The 4,672-nt window shown below is 39.1% G+C and overlaps 1 non-coding gene across 1 annotated transcript; it reads right to left on the bottom strand.

Moving 5' to 3' along the window:
* Positions 1–3,702: 3,702 nt before the first annotated feature.
* Positions 3,703–3,777, bottom strand: TRNAD-GUC (transfer RNA aspartic acid (anticodon GUC)). The gene has a single exon. It is a non-coding gene; the product is annotated as a tRNA-Asp (tRNA).
* Between the last annotated feature and the right edge of the window lie 895 nt (positions 3,778–4,672).

A 4,672-nucleotide genomic window follows, 5' to 3' on the forward strand; every position in this document is an offset into this window, starting at 1 on the left:
CTCCTATGGGAAGAAGCCATGTCTTCAGGGATTATATGCAAGGTTCTTTAGATCTTATCTCATTTTGTTCCAAGAGGGTCAATTAGAGTTCTGTACTGAGACAACACAGTACAAGCCAGAAATCTGATAAGCAGTTTTTCAACTGTTCTTGTGAACTGTAGCTGCCTCAGACTGATAAATGTTTAGAGATAATGTCACATCCCAGCCTCTGGGTTTAACACCGATGGCATTTATTGGACACAGTACTCACTGATATGGAAGGCCTTGTTCAGTTCTTTCTCTGTTAAGATACCTCTTTGTGTAAGGACATACATTTAGATTGAAACATGGCCCAGTATCTTTATGGGTAATCTTTTAATCTGAGTTAAGAAGTCACACACAGAATATAATTGGACAGGTTCCTGGAGAGGTAGCCTAGAAATGTTCTAAATAAATAATCTAGATTCTTATAGTAAAGAACACTTCACATTTTTACCAATGGGTAGATTAGTTAAGCTATTGTGACAAAAACAATAGTCATGTGACACTTTAAGACAAATATTTCTTATGTCATATAGTTTTTAATGAAGTGACACTTCGGTTAGATTTCTTGTTTTGCCCTTTGTCCTGTTGTTCTATAGATTTTGTCAATGGACTACACAAATTGGGTATTCAGCATCCTACTCCACCATTGTAGCTACTCCACATGAGCAATACTTATGTGAATATTAACAACAGATAAAGTACAGCTTTCTGTAGTAATGAAATGGTACTAAAGTTCACAATAGTCTAATCTGTCTGAGGTCCAAAATGATTGACTTCTTCTCTGGCTTAGATTTGGAAACTAACTTTTGCAGATGTATGATCTATGTTCCTTAGACCAGGCACCCAAAATAGTTCTTGTGAATTCCTTATTCCCAATGAAACTGCTGATTGTTGTGAAACACAAGATTGAAATGGACGTGTAATTTTTGCAACAATAATATATGACATATGGCAATAAACATCATATACGACCACTAACCACAGTCTGAATATTGTATGTACAAAATGTACCAGAGCTTTACAAAACTATCTGATGTGATTGCAGTAGTTTAATCATGTTTCATGTTTTGGTGAGTATAAATTCATAATTGCAAGAACTTATTTCACTTGTGGCTATTGAATCCTCAATAGTGGCCACCTCACAAATCTGGCTTGGTTAAAAACAGAGCTTTCTCTGAGCATTTTGGACCTTGGTAAAAATGAGCCAACTATGAATGAAGCCAGTGAGAACTCACCTACCATTACGAACTCATAATGGTTCTTATGGCTAGAACTGGGCAAAGAAGAAATGAATGTGTAAATTCATCCTGCTTTCTCATGCCAGAAAGATCACAGTGGACTAGTCTCTTACGATTTTGCAACACAGAATGCGAGCTTCACTTCAAATTTCAGCTCCTTGATTGGTTCTAGTTGTAGTTATCCAAAATGGTGCAAATCAAAATCCCCCAAGCCACCTTTCATTAAAACCAGTCAAAATGACACCAGCAGTGTGCAAGCTGTTGATTTCTCCAGAACTCATCATTAGACTGGATGTTAAAAAGTGGGGGGAGACACATTCATGGTGAAAGTGCCTTCATCTATATGCCATAGTGTATCTGTGGGATGCTTAGCTAACTTCAGTGGGCACCATGGATAGCTAGCTGGTATCAGAGTGCATCCAGATTCCTGCCATGTTAGAAAGAAGGAAGTTACCATTTTTTATTATTCTTGCCATCATGCTAGGATCACAATGTATTTTTGATTGTTCCTGGAAGTCAGTTCTTTCTCAGGGTTAGGAAACTGTCTGCCTTTCAGCTCATTATACTAATTTCCCAGTCTCCTACACAAAGGCCATCTTCTTCAAAGTAAATCAAATATTTCTCAGTACCATATTTAATGGAAATAAATTAATAAATCCCTGACTGTTGTTTGAGAGACCTTCTTTTAAGTATGCTTTATAAAGATTTACCTGCCTTTGCAACTCATATTCTAGATCATCATGTTGAAAGGTTCCCTCTCCCCACTGGAATGATCTTTGGGGGAAAAATCATTTGATTAGAGGAGCAATTTCCTTTCTCACTATCACTTGGAAACAGTCATTACAATATAAATACTTCCTCCATTAGGACAGAATTAAGGAGGAAAGCTCTATGTAACTACATTATAACATGTTTTTCATAACCACTTAATCATAATGAATTAGCATCTAGATTTAGACACACTAAGGAGGAGAATTGTCTCCTAACACAAAGTCCTGAAAAAGTACTTTTTGTCATTCTGAGTAATGGACTTCATGGTTGGCCTCTTGCCTTTTAATATATTTTTCGTCTCCAATTTCTAGACTTTTAATACTCAATTTGCAGGTCCTGAATTATTGAGGGAGCCCCATTAGTCAGTTACAAATGGGCTGCTTGCCCTCTGAAAATCTCATTTATTACTCATCTGTTTGTCGATTCACTAGGAAATAGCTTGGAATTTTGTCTTGATGTACCAACCTCTGGGTGGCTTGTATGTTTCATTAGGTCATGTTTAAATGGTATTTGGGTGGGTAATGACATTTAATTTGAAGAGTGGAGTTTTTCATTATCATTTCGTAACCCTCGAATAATCTGTTGTTCCTTCCATAATGAGTAGATGGTGTTTGTCTGTATAAAATAAAACCAAAGACTCACAGTGGTTACATGTACTCCAAATATACCTAGTTTTCAAATATAGTTCCTTATTTCTGGCACCTGAACCCCAGTTAATCATTGGACCCTATTTGGTCTCTGTTTTGCCCTCTGTGGAGAATTTGAGTATGCCTTATTTACATATAGGTAAAGGTCCCTTGTGCAAGCACCGGGTCATTCCTGACCTATGGGGTGATGTCACATCCTGACGTTTTCTAGGCAGACTTTGTTTACGGGGTGGTTTGCCAGTGCCTTCCCCAGTCATCTTCCCTTTACCCCCAGCAAGCTGGGTACTCATTTTACCGACCTCGGAAGGATGGAAGGCTGATTCAGCCTTGAGCCGGCTACCTGAAACCAACTTCCGTTGGGATCGAACTCAGGTCGTGAGCAGAGTTTGGACTGCAGTACTGCAGCTTTACCACTCTGCGCCACGGGGACTAAGAAAATAAGGCATGCTCAAATTCTCCACAGAGGGAAAACCGAGATCAAATAGGTCTCTTGAAGGAAGCTATTGTGGTCAGTTTACTAACATAAATGCTTCAGAAGCTAATGTAGGGCAAGCTGTTTTAAAGTAAAAAAAAGCGTATAGCAGGCATAGAAAAGACTTCAGCAGTCTGCAGGGAGTGGAGGAGGGAAGAACTCAGATAGTTATCTTTGGGTTGAGATTATGGATGTTAGAAATACTGGGTGCTCCTAGTTGCAGCTATGAAATTTTGGAGGGAATGCAATTATGTACTGGATAAACATAGAGATTATGATGAGTGATGTGAAAATAGCAAGAATTATGTGTGGTGGATAGAAACTTTTCTCCTTCTCTCATAATATTAGAACTCAGAATCACCCTATGAAACTGATTGGCAGTAGATTCAAGAAAGAGGCCACATACACACACATGAACATTCATGAATCTCCCTTACACGGAATCAGACCCTTGGTCCATCAAAGTCAGTATTGCCTACACAGGCTGACAGCAACTCTCACATGTCCTATGCAGAGTTTTTTTCACATCACTACTGCCAAACCCTCCAACTGGAGATGCCAGGGATTGAACCTGGGACCTTCTGCATGACAAGCAGATGCTCTACCACTGAGCCATGGCCCCTCCCCTTGTTTGTGGATTTCCCTGTGGCAACTGATTGGCTACTGTAGAAAATGTATGCTGGATAAGATGGACCACTGGTCTGATCCAGAATGGCTATTCTCATGTTCTTATGATCCAACATTTTATTCCAAATTTTATTTGCTAGTAAAGATGGAAGGGGCAAAATACCCTGAGCACCAAAAACCTGCTGCATTTCAGAGATGGCCCCCAAGTCCTGGCATACCTCAGGCACACCTAGGATGTGATCAACACACAGCCAGCAACCCTCCAGTACCGCTGTATTGGTGTAAGAGTCACAACAATTCACAGCCAAAAGCTGCAAGCAAGTTGTAAACCATTCCTGGATGAGAACTTTTGACTGTTCCTATCAGTGGCTGCAGGATCAATATTTGTTGCATGATCTCTGGGGCTAAATATTTCTGAACCTTGCATACTAATTAGGTTATTTAATTATATTTATAGCCTGCTTTTCTGAAGCCTCCCAATGACAGACATCAGACAAAGGGTATAGCAAGAAGGCAACACAAACAAGGGAAGGGAATTAGAGATACAAGCTCAGAATGAACTTTGGAGGCATTTATGTTCAGCTGCCAACAAACCCCTCTTCCGTTGTTGTGTTTTTCCTGCAAATTGAGGGAAGGGGTGAAGTCTTCCACTAGCTCTTAGGCAATTGCTGTTAACTGGAAGTTGTGTAGAATTAGATTACAGTACTCCTTTATACCATTGGACAATTGTGTACAGAAAAGAAATCATAAATGTTATTTGTAATAGACTGGAACTTTACATAGTAATTGTGTGTCAATGGGTTTTGGTTTGATACTGTTGACTTTATCTACATAATTGGGTATTGTGTCTTGAAGCAAGGCATCCATGTTGGCTTACTTTTAACAAAAGAAAA

This window comes from Euleptes europaea, chromosome 4 (genome assembly GCF_029931775.1).
Source record: "Euleptes europaea isolate rEulEur1 chromosome 4, rEulEur1.hap1, whole genome shotgun sequence".
Taxonomy (NCBI): Eukaryota; Metazoa; Chordata; class Lepidosauria; order Squamata; family Sphaerodactylidae; genus Euleptes; species Euleptes europaea.